The sequence below is a fragment of the Lipotes vexillifer genome, unplaced genomic scaffold, assembly GCF_000442215.2.
Source record: "Lipotes vexillifer unplaced genomic scaffold, Lipotes_vexillifer_v1.1 scaffold664, whole genome shotgun sequence".
In the NCBI taxonomy this organism is placed as follows: domain Eukaryota; kingdom Metazoa; phylum Chordata; class Mammalia; order Artiodactyla; family Lipotidae; genus Lipotes; species Lipotes vexillifer.
The window spans coordinates 395,619-412,555 of record NW_006782421.1 but is presented as its reverse complement, the minus strand read 5'-3'; the positions used below and the strand labels follow the sequence as shown (position 1 = coordinate 412,555).

Below are 16,937 nucleotides of genomic sequence, written 5' to 3'. Positions count from 1 at the left end.
GCATTCCTGACGGGATCTCTTTCTCCGGAGCTCTTGAAAGAATCCTGCTTCAGCGACTCCCAGGGAATGGTGTGAGAGGTGTTTTTTAAAAAGAGATTTGTCACACACCAAGGACAGCAGTCATTTACTTTGCACCCTTTTATGCATGGACTATTTGCATGGTAGGCTGTTCATTTCCATTCTCCTATTCTCCCAATCCATGAACATAGTATAGATTCTCAGGTCTTCTTGACCCAGGTCTGAAATTTCTCATGAACACATAGCCCAATGCTTTACACACCCCAGGGATTCTTTTCACATTAGCCTGTGTATTTCCTTCAAAGCAGTTATCACAACCTGAAATTATCTTGTTTGTTTATTTGTTTACATGTTTACTGTCTATCTGCTCCATCTAGAAGGTAAGCTCCATGAGAGCAGGGTCTTCTCCCAGCATCTAGAGCAATGCTTGACCACATAGTAGGAGCTCATGAAATATTTGTTGAATGACTGACTTACAGAATCAATAATTTTAAAATCATATAAAACGTATTAAATTTATAAATTAAAGTTAAACTTTCCATTAACTCATCATCAGTGTCTTTTCTTGTCTCTCTTAAACAATGATATTGTCCAAATTTAATTGGTATTATGACCAAATGTCAATTAACTATATTAGTGGCTCTCAAATTTTTGGATTCCCTTGACACTCAACAGTTATTGAGGGCTCCAAAGGGCTATTGTTTGTGTGGGTTATATCTATCATTATTTGGTGCAATAGAAATGAAAACTGAGAAGAGTTCAAAATATTTATGAATTCATTCATTACAAAATAATAAACCCATCATATATTGACATTAGTACCATATTTTTTTCTGTTTCCAAAACAAACCAAAAATGGGGAAGAGGGGCTTTGTTCTACATTTTTACAAATCTCTTTAACGTCTGGCTTAATAGAAGACAGCTGGATTATCATAGATGCTTCTGCATTCAGCGTGTGGTGACATCACATATCATGTAGCCTTCAGCAAACCCCACTGTGCACTTATGAGAGAACAAGAGTGAAAAAGGTGAGTCATTCCTTGGTATTATTCTGAAAATAGTTTTGAGTTCACAGGTGCCTCAAGAGATTCTTGAGTGGCCCCAGGGATCCTTGAAGCACATTTTGAGAACAAATGAACAATATTAACGGAGAGGAATACTTTTCTTTGCCTCAAAACCCCTGAGTTTTCCTATTTGCTTAAATGAATAAGGAAAACATTTAAAGTGTCTGTTTTTAAAAGTTACAAAATCCAAGTCAGATTTATTTCTATGGATTTCCATTTTCATGGAATATCTTTTTCCTTGCCCTCACTATCAGTCTGTATGTGTCCCTAGATCAGAAGTGGGCCATATACAGGTCTTGTTTTTGTATCCATTCAGCCAGTCTATCTGTGTCTTTTGGTTGGAGCATTTAATCCATTTACATTTAAGGTAATTATCGATATGTATGTTCTTGGTGCCACGTGTTGATTGTTTGGGATTTGTTTTTGTAGGTTGGATTTATTTCTATAATGAAAGGATGGTTTCACATTCAAAGATCAGTGAATACACTTAATGCAATTTTAACATATTAACGGACAAAGTAGGGGAACATAATCCTCTCGATAGATCTTCTGGTCGACTGATAAATTCCAATTCATTCAGGATACGAATTCTCAGCTAGCTAGGGATAGAAGGGAATTTCCTTAACCTAATAGAAAGTATCTACCAAAAACTTCCAACAAATAGCATACTTACGGTATAAACATGGCAAGAATCTCCTAGGAGTCAGGCCTGCATGCCCTGGGCATAGCATGAAACATTTCCTCTAAATTCTGCTTTAGCTTCAGCCCAGCCATTTCGATACGTATTCTTGTCATCCTGCTCGTGTCAAAACATGTTCTAATTTCCATTACGGTCATATATATGCGTGTGTGTGTGTATATGTACATAAATATTTAAAGGAATGCTAAAAATTTTACTTTTTTAGTATTTATATATGTGTATATATATATATATATATATTTTAGGAATACTGAAAAATTTCTAAGCATGTCAAGTTTTTATTTGTTGTTGTTGCTATCTTTAAAGTGGATTTCAAATTTTACAGAGAATATGATAATGTCATGTTTATTTGGGGGTCACTTGGTTTTCTTCTAGCTTAATGCATCTGCGTATGTGTGTGCACGTGCGCGCGCACGTGTGTGTGTGTGGGGGGGGCCTGGTCAATTCTGGTAAATGTTTTATAGCATTTAAAAATAATCTGAGTGCACTAATTGTTGGGTCCAGAGATCTCTCCATATGTTCATCAGATCAATCTTTGAAATTGCTCAAACCTTGTATTTTCTTGCTAATATTTTGGGTTGCTTGATCCGACAAATACTAGGAGACAGGATGTGAAAAAATCACTTGCTATGGCTATAAATTGTCATCACATTCCATCTAGCATTACCAGGTATCTGTCGCCCAGAGGACTTGTGGACATCTAGTTTGTCACGTCGGGGAAAGTAGAAGTCTCTGTTTTCTCCCTTCTTGATTATAAGAGAGATTTTGGGGGGAGAATAGATCATAGATGCACATGGTTCCGAATTTAAAAGTACAGAAAGACATGTAGAACCCCAGTCTCTCTCCCTGGGGGCATCTAGTCTTACCCATTTCTTGTGAATCCTTCCAGAGATTGCCTGTCTGTCTGCCTTTCTCCACGTCTAACATAGTCATTACCACTTACAATATAGATGGTTCTCTCTTCTCTACCTTGTTTATATTTTTTATTACTTTAAAAAAATTATTTTTTATATTAATTTTATTCTATTTTATTTATTTATTTGGTTGCACCGGGACTTAGCTGAGGCTCGCGGGCTCCTTAGTTGTGACATGCGAACTTTTAGTTGCAGTATGTGGGACCTAGTTCCCTGGCCAGGGATTGAACCCGGGTCCCCTGCATTGCGAGCGTGGAATCTTAACCACTGCGCCACCAGGGAAGTCACTCTATGTTGTTTTTAATCCTTTAGAGATGTTCAGTGAAAAAAAATCTCACCATATTTGCCTCATCTTTTGAATGGCTGCTTTTTCCATTGTGAGAAAAATATATATTTTTATATATTATATACGTTATTATATGTCTTATATCTTATATGGTTTTTTTTTTTTTTTTTGCGGTACGTGGGCCTCTCACTGTTGTGGCCTCTCCGGTTGCGGGGCACAGGCTCCGGACGCGCAGGCTCAGCGGCCATGGCTCACGGGCCCAGCCGCTCCGCGGCATGTGGAATCTTCCCAGACCGGGGCACGAACCTGTGTTCCCTGCATCGGCAGGTGGACTCTCAACCACTGCGCCACCAGGGAAGCCCCTTATATGTATTATTTAACTATCTCCCATTAACGGCTATTTGTAGTGTTTCTAATGAATATTCTTGCACCTATATCATTCCTGTGTGTATCTGGAGAAAGCCATTTATATGATATGAGCATATCAAAGGCATGAACATCTTAAGTTTTTCTGGATGACTGGCCAATTGTCTCAACATCATTTATTGGGTAGTTCATTTTCCCCTCATCTATTTGAAATGCTGTCTTTATTGTAAGTGAAATTTCTATATGTTTGAGTCTATTTTGATATTTTTATATTCTGAGCCCCTGATATGTGTGTTTGTGTGTGTTTGTGTGTGGGTATCGATGGGCCGTGCTTGGTAATAAATTAATATCTGGAGTGGCAGTCCCCCCTCATTATTTGCTAGACTATTGTTAATTTTTCCAAATGAGCCTTAGAATTGGTCTGTTTACTTTTGCAAAACAAAATCAAAACATAAAACAAAACTATAAAACTTTGTGGGTTTTATTAGTTAAATTTAGAAATTTATTTAGGGGTCATCAACACTGCTGTGATGTTGCGGAACAATGAGATGCTTTCCGTGTGTTCAAAGCTGCTGTGGGGTCCTTCAGGGGTGTTTCTAGTTTTCTCCATGTGGATCTGTCATGCTTCTTGTTAAACTGATCTGCAGGTCCTTCATGTCTTTGTCACGCAGCTTCATACATTTTCAGGCCATGTGGTTAAGGGTGTACCAGTGCAGAATTATTACCTCTTCTTCTTTTTGCTCTTTTATCATTATGTAATATATCTCTATTTCTAATACTATCTTTTTCTCTTAACTACTGGATTTTTTCTCCAATATTAATAGAGCTGTATTAGTTTTTTTTGACTAGTATTTACCTAATATATCTTTTTCCCATTTTTGGCTTTCAACATTTTAGTGTTATTTTTAGGTGTGCCTCTTTTTTTTATTGAGGTGTAATTGAGATATAACATTATATATTTTTATTTATTTTATTTATTTTATCAACGTATAGTTGATTTACAATGTTGTGTTAATTTCTGCTGTACAGCAAAGTGACTCAGTTACACACACACACACACACACACACACACACACACACACACACACACATACACTATACTGATATATATATGTACATTCCTTTTCATGTTCTTTTCCATTATGGTTTATCCCAGGATACTGAAGATAGTTCCCTGTGCTCTACAGTAGGACCTTGTTGTTTATCCATCCTCTATATAATAGTTTAGCATCTGCTAATCCCAAACTCCCACTCCATCCCTCCCCCAACCCCCTCCCCCTTGGCAACCACAAGTCTGTTTCTCTCTGTCTGTGAGTCTGTTTCTGTTTTGTAGATACGTTCATTTGTGTCATATTTTAGATTCCACATGTAAGTGACATCATATGGTATTTGTCTTTCTCTGTCTGACTTACTTCACTTAGTATGATCATCTCTAGGTCTATATCCACATTATATTAGTTTCAAGTATACAGCATGATTTGATATTTGTATATATTACAAAATGATTACCACAGTAGGTCTAGTTAACATCCATCACCACAGAGTCACAAAATTTTTCCTGTGTGTGATGAGAACTTTTAAGACCTACTTTCTTAGCAACTTCCAAATGTACACTAGAGCGCCGTTAACTATAATGGCCATGCTGTACAGTACACTCCGCATTTATCTTATAACTGGAAGTTTGTACCTCTTGATTCCCTCCATCCATTTTGCCTGGTTGGGCAACCACCAATCTGTGCTCTGTATCGATGAGTTTTTTGTTTTTGTTTTTTGTAGATTCCACATGCAGTGACATCGTACAGCATTTATCTTTTTCTGTCTGACTTTTTTTCACTCAGCATAATGCCCTCAGGGTCCATCCATGTTGTTGCAAATGGAAAGATTTTCTTCTTTTTAATGGTTAAATAATATTCCTTATTTTCCTCTTTTAAAAAAATTTTAAATTATAGTTGATGTACAGTAATATTATATGTTACAGGTGCACAATATAGTGTTTCACAGTTTTTAAAGGTTATACTCCATTTCTAGTTATTATAAAATATTGGCTCTATTCCCTGTGTTGTACAATATATTCTTATAGTTTATTTTATACCTAATAGTTTGTACCTCTTTACCCCCTATCCGTATATTGCCCTCCCCGCTTCCCTCCCCACTGGTAACCACTGGTTTGTTCTCTATATCTGTGAGTCTGTTTCTTTTTTGTTATACTCACTAGTTTGCTGCATTTTTTTAGATTCCACACATACGTGGTATCACACAGTATTTGTCTTTCTCTGTTAATATTCCTTATTTTCTTTATCCACCTATCCGTGGATAGATTCTTAGGTTGCTTCCATGTCTTGGCTATTGTAAATAAAGCTGCAATGACCATGGGGGTGCAGCTATCTCTTCAAGATAGTGTCCTCATTTCCTTTGGATATATACTCAGAAGCGGAATTGCTGGATCACAAGGTAGTTTCTATTTTTAATTTTTTGAGGAAGCTCCACATTCTTTTCCATAGTGGCTGCATCACTTCACCCACAGATAACATGGTTCTGGGACTATTTAAAAGGTTAATTGATCAGTTCAAGAGTTCCCAGACGACCCCGCTACTATACACTTGAGGCCCAAATCCCCTTGAGGCTGGAGGTTTCAGGGGAACTTTTCCATTTTACCCAGACCTCAGAGGAAGACAAGCGTTGTCTTTCTGAGCTAATGGATAGTTTCTCTCCCTGCGGGTAGACCTTCAAAGACCTCGCTTTTATGCAGGGGTCTTAGTTTCAGTTCCCTGCCTCATGTAGGTCTGAGGCTTCACCTCCCATTTCTGTGTAGGCTATGCAATCTAAGCCTGCTGTTTACCAGGTCTAATAGTCTGTCTCTCCCTGCCAGTCATAGCATCAGCTCGCCCCCTTCCAGGTCTGCTCTTTTTGTTTGTCTTTTTTTTTTTTTTTTTTTGCGGTACGCAGGCCTCTCACTGCTGTGGCCTCTCCCGTTGCGGAGCACAGGCTCCGGACGCGCAGGCTCAGCGGCCACGGCTCACGGGCCCAGCCGCTCCGCGGCATGTGGGATCTTCCCAGACTGGGGCACGAACCCGTGTCCCCTGCATCGGCAGGCGGACTCTCAACCACTGCGCCACCAGGGAAGCCCTGTTTGTACTTTTATTTATTTATTTCTGTTGTGTTGGGTCTTCGTTTCTGTGCGAGGGCTTTCTCTAGTTGTGGCAAGCAAGCGGGGGCCGCTCTTCATCGTGGTGCGCCAACCAAATGAGTTAATGAGTATTTATTTAGCCAGACACTCTGCTATGTAGTGAGAGGCATGTAGTTACAGCTTAGTCAACGTTTTCTGACTTTCTCCTGAGCTAATCATCTTTCTGGTAGTCATTCATTCCTCACACTCTTGCAAAGGTATTTTTAGCACCTTTTGTGTACCAGATGCTACTCTAAGTATTGGAGACACAACAGGGATCAAAGCAAAAACTTGGCTCTTGTGAAACTTACATTTCGGTGTGTGTGTGAGAGAAGAGGGGAGGAGAGACTAAACAAACCAGCAAAATATATATAATAAGTCATACGGTGGTAAATATGGAGTAATTGTGTGTAGGATAGGCTTCGTGTTGGAGGTGGGTGGAAGGTTGCATTTGGAATCAGACAGTCAGCTGGCGTTTGAGCACAGACCCGAAGGAGCTGGGGCTCGAGCCCTGAGGCTGGTGGGGTAACTCAGCGTTTCAGGTGGACGGAACAGCCAGCACCGAGAGGAGTATCTGCCTCGTTTGAACGGCAGCAAGGACGACGATGTGGCCGGAGGGTGCGCAGGCGGGAAAGCAGAAGGGCTGAGATCAGAGGGCCGTGCAGGCCGCTGTGAGTCTTCTCTGCCCCATTTCCAACCTCACTGGCCTGGGATCTGCTTTGACCAGTGAAACGCAAGAGGAACCGATATGGGTCTTTCCTCTACAGAAGCTTTAGGAGCTGAAGCTTCTGTCCCGCTGCCAGGATGTTCTAGAAAGAGGCCACTTTTAAAAACTGAGATCTGGTGCGCAGATAATATGGAACCATATTTCGGGCCACCTGGTAGATTTGTAGTGTGAGCGAGAAAAAAACTTTCATACGGGTCTTTTTCCAGGCTGTTTCTGGATTGGGCTTGTCCTGAAGTTGCATTTGCAAAGCACTTTGTGTAGCATTTTTAAAAGTTATATTGTCTGTACCCAAAAACGAAGTGGGGAGAAGCTCCTGGAATCAGTGGGCCCTCCCCTTGCCCCTCCCCTGCCTTCTGCAGCCAAGCCTGGGGGGGTCATAGCCTCCATTACGTCAAAAGCAGCCCAATTTGTCTCCCTGCCAGACTCTTCCCACACTGAAGCCAAAGTAACATTTCAACATGCAAATTTAATACTGTCTCTTTCCTATTTAAAGTCCTTCAGTGGAAAAGTAAAAAAATAAATGAAACGTCAAAAATATTAAAAGGGAATTCTTCACAATGGTATGTGATCGTTTCTGGGCAGTGGGGTTGCGGGTGATTTCTAATGTTCTTTTTTGTATTTTTCCACACTAAAACAGTTTTTTAAAACCCCACATAGGCCAAAAAAGAAAAATAAGCCCTTTACCAGCTCCCTGTTTCTAGATGTGGCAGATTAAAGATGGCCCAGGAGCTTTGACACTCCTTCCATTGAGAGATCGGCTTCAGCGCCCTTCCCTTTGGAACCGGGCTGGCTGAAGTCTTGTGTTTGACCAAGAGCATGTGGCAGGAATAAGTTCTGGGACTTCCGGGTTAGGTCATCAAAAGCCACGCAGATTTTGCCTGGCTCTCTCCGGATACTCTCTCTCCGGGAGCTCTGGGCCCTCGTGGAAGAAGTCTGGCATCTTGAGGCGTCCGTCCCGCGAGCAAGGCCATCTGAATCCTTCAGGCCAGCCCATCCTCTGGCTCAACACCAACCAGTGGATACCACATGGAACAGAAGAATCACGCAACCGAATTCTGCCAAAATTCCTGATCCGCAAAATCAGGAGGTACCATACTGCGACTGTTGCTTTAAGTGCTGGGTTAATTCGTTCGGTGGCGATCAATAACTAGAATTCCAGAAGACAAAGAAAAGCTTCTGGGCAGGGCTGAGGTCCTCCCACATCTGGCTCCACCTATGTTTTCCCTCCTCTCTCCCTTCCCCTCCCACTGAGCTCTCTGCTAATCTCGGACTTCTTATAGGTTCTTGAACCCGCTATGGTCTTTACTCTCTGTGCTTGTGTCCATGCTGGGCCTCATTTTTTTCTTTTTCTTTAACAACAGCTTTATTGACGTCTAATTGATATCAAAAAAAAAGAGACATGTTTAATGTATGTGCGTGTGTGCTAAGAAAGCTTAACATAAGATATACCTTCTTAACAAATTTTTAGGTGCATAATATTTTAACACTAGACACAAGGCTGTACAGTAGATCTCTAGAATTTACTATCTTTCAAAAAAATTTTTATTTTGTATTGGAGTAGAGTTGATTGACAATATTTTGTTTCATAAGAACTTAATTGTGTTGCATAACTGACCCTTTCTACCTATTGAAGGACATCTCCCCACGTGCCCCTCCCCCAGCCCCTCCCGTTCTAGTCTCTGCTTCTCCGAGTTTTTTGACAGTTTAGATTCCTCCTAGCAGTGGCATTTTACATGCTCAGTGAAATAAGCCAGTTTCAGAAGGACAAACCCAGATGATTCCACTTGCATGCTGGGCCTCTTTTCTCCTTTCTTCCATCTGCCTGGACTGCTCGTGCTAATGTTGTACGTTGTACCCGCTTCGGTGGTGCTCGTCGTCTACGCATCACATCTTTTCCCAGGTCCTTCTCTTCCCTTGGTCTGTGTATCAGTGCCTGTTGCTGCTGTATCAAATTACCACAAACTTAGTGTCTTAAGACGCTGCAAACTTATCTGGAGTCCTGGAAGTCAGAAGTCCTGAGTGGGTCTCACCAGGCTAAAATCAAGGTGTTGGTAGGGCTGCCTTCCTTTCTGGAGGCTCCAGGGAAGAATTTGTTTCTTGCATTTCACGTTGTCTAGAAGTTACCCACGTTCCTTGACTCGGAGCCTTCTCCATCTTCAAAGCCGGCAATGGCTGGTCTAGTCTTTCTTACGTTGCATCTCTCTGACACCGGCTCCTCTGCGTTCCTCTTCTGTATCTAAGGACCCTTGTGAGTACATGGGGACCACTCAGATAATCCAGGATAGTCTCCCTATCCTAAGGTCATCTGCAAACTTAACTCCGTGTGGAACCTTGACTCCCCTTTGCCATGTGATATAAAATATCATAGATTCTGGGGAGTAGCAGGTGGACATCTCTGGGGGCCATTATTCTGCTGACTGCAGTCTGTGAGCTCTTGCAATACAGAGGCTGTGACTTTTGCGTGAGTCTCCTCCGAAGTAGAACAGGAGCCTGCTGCATAAGAGACACCCACGAATAGGTATTCCAGGATATGGACCTATAAATAAAATAAATAAAAGATGGGAGATTTGTCCAGAAGGAGCTTACACGCTAGAGCAAGGGTCAGCAAACTACGGTCTATCCTTTGTGAACAACTCACAGGCTAAGAGTGATTTCCCCCTTTTTAAGTGGTTGAAAAAAATCTGAATAATATTCTGTGAAATGTGAAAACCAGAGATTCCAGTTTAAGCGTCCATAAATAACGTTTTCTGAAACGTAGCCATGCCCGTTCATTTACGCATTATCTGTAGCTGTTTTGATGCGTTGGCAGAGTTGAGTAGTTGCAACAGAGACCATATGACTGCAAAGTCTAAAATGACCCTTTACAGAAAAAAAAAGAAAGCCAATCCTTGCTCTAGACCCGTGTCATGCAATATAACTTTCATGACAATGGAAATGTTCTATATCTGTCGTTGTCCAATATGGTGGCCACCAGCCACCTGTGGCCCTTGACATGAGGCTAGTGCCAGTGAAGAACTGACTTTTACACCTTATTTTAATTATAACTGATTTCAGTTTAAAGAGCCACCTGTGGCTACTGCATTGGACGGCTCAGCACTGGGAGAAGAGGAGACAATAATGGGGATGAAGATGCCGATAATTCAGGTGCCAGGAACCCTACTACGAGGACAAGGACGATGTTCTTCTAATGCCCATTTTACAGATGAGAAGACTGAAGCTAAGGAGAAGGAAGTGATCTGCCCAAGGTTACATGGCTTGTCAGTGTCAAAGGTAGAACCCAGGTAGGTTGACTGTGAAGTTGTCACTGTAACCACAAAGCCACCTCAGTTAGATGAGACATGTACACGTTGAATTATAACGTGGAATGTGCTGAGTGCCATGAAATAAGGGAAAACAAGGCAGGGAACTACATGAGGGAAGAACATCTGACCAGGGAGGAAAGAGGCAACTTCATGGGTGCCAAGCTCCTTAAGCTGAGCTTTGACATTTGGGCAGGATTTTGACTGATAGCTGTGTGCTTGTGGGCAATGACCTACATCAGCGCGTGGCCTTGGGAAAGCGGAGGGCGCTAAGGGCCTGGAGGGCAGGGCCGCTGTAAAACCCACGTCAGAACTTCGCTAGCCAAGGGCCACAGAAGTTTCTCGACAGATGGGTGCACTTCCTCTTTTCTATCAATAACAGCCATGTAAATGACCTTGTCTCCCTTTCACTTTTTTTTAAAATACATTTATTTATTTTTGGCTGTGTGGGGTCTGCGTTTCTGCGAGAGGGCTTTTCTCTAGTTGCGGCGGCCACTCTTCATCGCGGTGCGCGGGCCTCTCACTGTCGCGGCCTCTCTTGTTGCGGAGCACAGGCTCCGGACATGCAGGCTCAGTAGTTGTGGCTCACGGGCTCAGTTGCTCCGCGGCATGTGGGATCTTCCCAGACTGGGGCTCGAACCCATATGCCCTGCATTGGCAGGCAGATTCTCAACCACTGCGCCACCAGGGAAGCCCCCGTGTGTATTTTTCTGTCTCTCCCCCTAGGGACCAGGGACCATGTTTGGGACCCGGGACCATGTTTGGGACCCTTGTAAGGACGATCACGGTTCCTGGCAGGGTAGGTTCACATTAAACTGTCATTGAATGAGTGGTCAAGGCAAAGCATAGTAGAGACAAAAATATATGCATTAGTTTGACGCAAATCTAAATAAAATGACCTAAAGTTCCAGCCGCATAATTTCAAAGCTGGAGTGAATCCTAAGCTCTGTTTATACTATTGCCACTTGGTGGTGCCAGTTTAGTTGGTACCTGAAAACACCCAGCAGCCTTCCTCAGCATCAGTCTTCAGGAATTTGTGCTTTGCATAAAATGCTAACACCTTATACTCCCAACTAGGGCCGAAGAGAGATGGGCGGTAGAGAAATAGAGAAGAGCAAGGGAATGCCAGGACAGGAATTCAGACTGTGTCAAGGGGGTGGGAGGATAAGATGGGTCTGTAAGAACATGGGCCAGGAGGCCAGCTAGCTGCAAATCCAGAATCCCAAACTCCTTGCAGGGGGCAGGGATATCATGGGGGCAGGAGACAGAGGAAGGAGGTGGTTGAGGATATACGACCAATTCAGCAAGAAGGGATAAGAAAACATTCAGACGTGGGGCACCGATTTCCATCCTGGAATCCAAATCGAAGAGCAGGCAGGGCTGAGGAAGCAAAGCCAGGATTCAGTCCAGAAGGGCCAGCCAGGGCTTCCCTGGTGGCACAGTGGTTGAGAGTCCGCCTGCCGATGCAGGGGACACGGGTTCGTGCCCCAGTCCGGGAAGATCCCACATGCCGCGGAGCAGCTGGGCCCGTGAGCCATGGCCGCTGAGCCTGCGCGTCCGGAGCCTGTGCTCCGCAACGGGAGAGGCCACAAAAGTGAGAGGCCCTAAATAAATAAATAAATACATACATACATACATACATACATACATACATACATACATACATACATACAGAAGGGCCAGCCATGAGAGCTGCTTAATAAAGCTCACCCATAACCACGATTAAGAGGGTAGAACGTTTATTTCAAAGTGGAAAAGGCACATAGGGTTTCTCAGCATAGGCGTTGAAAAATTATTCATGCTTTTCTCCATCTTAGAGAGGAGAATTTTTTTGTGTTCGTCCCTCTACAGTGGAGATGGCCCCTGCACTGTAGAGTGAGGAATTGTTCAGTGATGGCCCCTGATCGGAGCTCGCTTCTCTGGCCACCTTCAGACATGGGTGGATCAAGGGTTGACCAAAGTGTGGCCGGCCAGCCTGGACTCTCCACACAGTTGTGACTTTTGACTGGGTGACCACAGTCACTGTCCAGTGGTTTGTTTGTTTTTTTTCCTCTTGGTTGACATGAAGACTGCACATTAACGAATAGGTCACTCCCTTATTATCCAACAAGAGCCTGGAGATTTTTATACTGTTATTTTCCAGGACAGGATAAGGGACATATCATTCAGAGCTCTTTCATGTAAGCAAAGAAACAAACCCTTGATGACATAAGTAGAAAAGGAATTTATTGAACGTATATCGGGTGACTCACAGCACTTCTGGGAAGGCAGGAGAACCAGGCTCCGGCAATGTGCCAGTTGGGGCCAACACCCGAAATCACAGTGTAGAATTGCTTGGGTGAGAACACCATCCAGGATTCCATCCACGGGATGTGAGTAGGAAAGCAGTTCACGGAAACAATGCAGCCTTGACATTCTGTGTATTTTCCCTGTACCTTTCGAGGGATACAAGTTTCAAATGGCTTTAATCAAGCACAATAGCCTCATGATTATTTATTCTCTAATCTCTTGCTGGCTGGTCATGCAAAGGAGTCCATGTGGAAAAACAGCTCTGAGCATCCTTTCCCCCTTGATTGCAGGTCAGAAGTGTCATCTTGGTTCCCGGTGCTGTGAACTGCCCTGACTCTTCACTTCTTATTCTGTGTCTTTGCAGCATCTGTCTTCTTCTCGAAACACTTGCCGCCCTCAGCTTCTGCGACCCCCATTCTCTCCTGGTTTGCTGCCTGCTTTCTAACATCCCTTCTTCCCTTTATCTTTTTGTTCCTGGTCCTCCTCCATGCCATCTTCCTGCTTCCCTTTGCTTCTCTCTCAACACCTGCTACCGGGAAGGATGTCACTCATGCCCACGGCTTTGAAATGAATAAGCTGATGATTTCAAAGCCTTTAACTGTCTCCTGAGCTTCCAACCAGCACACAACTGACAGCCCCTCGTGGATGGCTCGCGGCCCCTCACCCCGCCCACCCCCGCTGCTCTCCCCGGCTTCTCTGACTCAGTAAAGGGTAGCAGCATTGATTCATTGGCTGTGACAGAAACCTAGGGGTCATCCTCCAGTCTCCCTCCTCCTGAAGCTCCACATCAATCCCTAGGTTCTGTCTCTCCTCTTTCTTTAGTGTTTCTGGAATAGGCCCGGCTCTACTCACTTGCATCAAAATTTTATTAGTTTAAGCCATTCCCACCCCTCACCTGATTCTGGCAACAAACTCCAGCAGGTGTCTTCGCTCCAAGCTCCCTCATACACCCTGGGCCTGCCCTCACTTCACTAGAGGCAGAGTGATAAAGTGTGTACTTGACCGCGTCTCTTCCCTGCATGTGACCATTGTATGATTCCCCAGTGGCCCTAAGTAGAAAACCCAAACTTCTAAGGCAGGGGTTGCCAAACTATGGCCTGTGGGTTGACTCGCCCACGATATGTTTTTGTACCGCTCACAAGCTACAAATAATTTTTACATTTTAAAATTGTCGAAAGAAAGCCAAAGAATGTGATGTGATAATTATATGAACTTTATTCAAAGTACACAAAGAACTCTTAAAACTCAACAATGAGAAAACAAACAACCCAATTCGAAAATGGACAAGAGATCTTAACGGGCACCTCATCAAAGAAGATACACAGATGGCAAATAAACATACAAAGTGAAGCTGAACATCATAGGCTATTAGGGAACTGCGAATTAAAACAGCAACGACCTACCACTACATACCCGACAGAATGCCTAAAATCCAAAACGCTGACAACATCAAATGCTGGTGAGGCTGTGGAGCAACGGGAACCCTCATCACTGCTGGCGGGAATGCAAAATAGTGCAGCCACTTTGGAAGACAGTTTGGAGGTTTCTTACAAAAGTAAACATACTCGTACCATATGATACAGCAATCGTACTCCTCGCTTTCGAGGGCGGGGCCATAGCTCATCCTTCCCCTTCTCTGCATCCCAGGCGTCTAGGGCCTGCCCTGTGTATGCTCAGGAAGTACCTTTTAAGGCTTCTGAACCTGACGTCCAGGCATGGATGAGCGTCAGTATCTGCGGACCCACTGAAATCAGACGATAAATGTCGTATGTGTGTATGCTTGGCATATTTTCTGGGGAGAAAGAAAGCCCTTGTTTTCATGAGCTTCTCTGAGGATATCATGACTAAAATTTTTTTTATCGAAGTATATTTGATTTACGATGTTGTGTTAGTTTCAGGTGTACAGCAGAGTGATTCAGTTGTTTTTTTAAAATTATATTCCATTATAGCTTATTATATCAAATAGAATTCCCTGTGTTATACAGTAAATTCTGGTTGCTTATCATCATCATTTGTTTTTAAAGCCCCAAATCTGTGAACTACTGATTTCGGATTAGCATGAGTTAAAACTAGCAAAGGCAAAGGAGATCCATATCTGGGAGAAGAATATTCAGAAGAGATTCATACAAATATCTGGGCTAGAGTTGACTCATGCTTGCGATGATTAATTTTTATGAGTCAACTTAGCTAGGCCCTGGTACCCAGTTTTCGGTCAAATACTAGTCTGGATGTTGTTGAGAATGTATTTTTTAGACGTGATTCACCTTTAGAACAGTAGTCTGTAAGTAAGGCACATTACCCTTTATAAACACCTTAAGAGAAAAGATTGAGGTTCCCAGAGGAAGAATTTGGGCCTCCAGACCCTCTTCAGAGTCAAGGCTGCAACAGCAGCTCCTCCCTGGACATTTGTCAGTGAGAAAAGCAGAAAGACTTTTGGCATTGGAATGCTTGCTGGAATTAGGTTATCTTTGAAACCACAATCTTGGGTTCCACAGGAAGCATATATACTCAGAAGAAATAGGTGGTGATAGTCTGAAAACTACTCCTTGGAAACCTGAAATACGTGCACCTGGCTTCACCCAATGGAAACTTTAAACATAAGAAACACTAAGAAATGGCATGCCAAAATATTCCTTCCTTTTGTACACTGGCTTTTTAAAAAAATTTTTTTCTTGGGGTATAGTTGTTTTACGACGTTGTGTTAGTTTCTACTGTACAGCGAAGTGGAGTTCCCGTGCTATACGGCCATTTCTCATTAGTTATCTATTTTATACATATTAGTGTATACATGTCAATCCCAATCTTCCAATTCATCCCACCACCACCCCCTTCCCCCCTTGGTGTCCATATGTTTGTTCTCTACATTTGTGTCTCTATTTCTGTACACTGGCTTTCTTAGTTCAACTTCTGCTTACTAAATGCATAACTGATATTTATTTTGCTTTTAAAATTATTTGCTGCTGTCTGTTTCACAAACATTGTAACAGCAATTAAGGAATTTTGTTTTGAAGAGAAAAATTTACTTACAACACCACTACTGTAGAAACTCATTTTGTGGAGCTTTTCCAAGGACACAGATTTTAAAAAAAAAAGGGCTGACAGACCTTGGAATTCAGGGCAGAAGGCCTCTGGAGAAGAGGAAATGACACAAACTAGGGTGGAACCACTGTCATTTCTGAAATGAATTTGATGAGTTGAAATTCTCGCAGCAGCACGGCCGGCTGCACTGAAAGAGCATTCGCAGCGTTTGGAAACAACCGAGGCTGTTTGGCTTTTCGCAGCAGCTGTCTCGGTGAACTCTCTCCAGGCTCAACTATCTGCTGCACATTTCCCTTTTTGTCTTTCAAAGCCCCAGCCTAGGAGGATTTGGCAGCTAGGACAAGGTTGAGTGCGACGGACACAGGAAACGACGGCCAGTGGCTGGACTGGCGCCTGAATGCAGCTGAATGGGGACACACAGCCAGGCCTCAGCACGGAGTCAGCTGCCACCCAAAGCACCAGGCTCAATGTCACCAGCTTGCTGGTTTCTCTGTTCTAAGCGTCTTGACTCTCTTAGGAAGGTAACACTGAGAATGGGGCACAGTGCAACTCAAGTCTTAACCTAGTAGTGTGGGTAGCTCCTAAGGAAAGGGAGAGCAACTGGGAAGCAAACTAATATTTATCTATTGTATCCCGCCCTGTGCTGGGCACTTTCTTGACATACATGCTGCAAAGGAGAGTGATTAGGCTCACTGCCTAGGTATGAAACATAGTAGTCACTTAACTGCTCCAGGCCTCATTTTCCCTCCATGACAATAACATAAAAATAATACTGATGCTAGAGTTTATTATGAAGATTCAATTAATTATTATGAGTGAAGCACTTAGAACACTGCCAGGAACACAGTTAAGTGCTATAGACGTGTGTGCCGTTATTATCTTTATTGCTTCATTTTAGCACAGCCCTGCTCATCCTTTATGATTGAGGAAGCTGAGGCTCACGGGGATTAAGTCAATTACCGGAGATGGCAGAGCCTGAAACCAAACTCAGATTTATCCGACCGCGGTGTTTTCTTCTCAGAACGCGACCGGGCCTGCTCAGTGCTATCGAATTCCCCCTCCTACTTGC

The 16,937-nt window shown here is 43.1% G+C and overlaps 1 pseudogene; it reads right to left on the bottom strand.

The window, feature by feature from the left end:
* Positions 1-14,453, bottom strand: part of LOC103074592 (AMSH-like protease pseudogene) — an 18,096-nt pseudogene extending 3,643 nt beyond the window's left edge.
* Between the last annotated feature and the right edge of the window lie 2,484 nt (positions 14,454-16,937).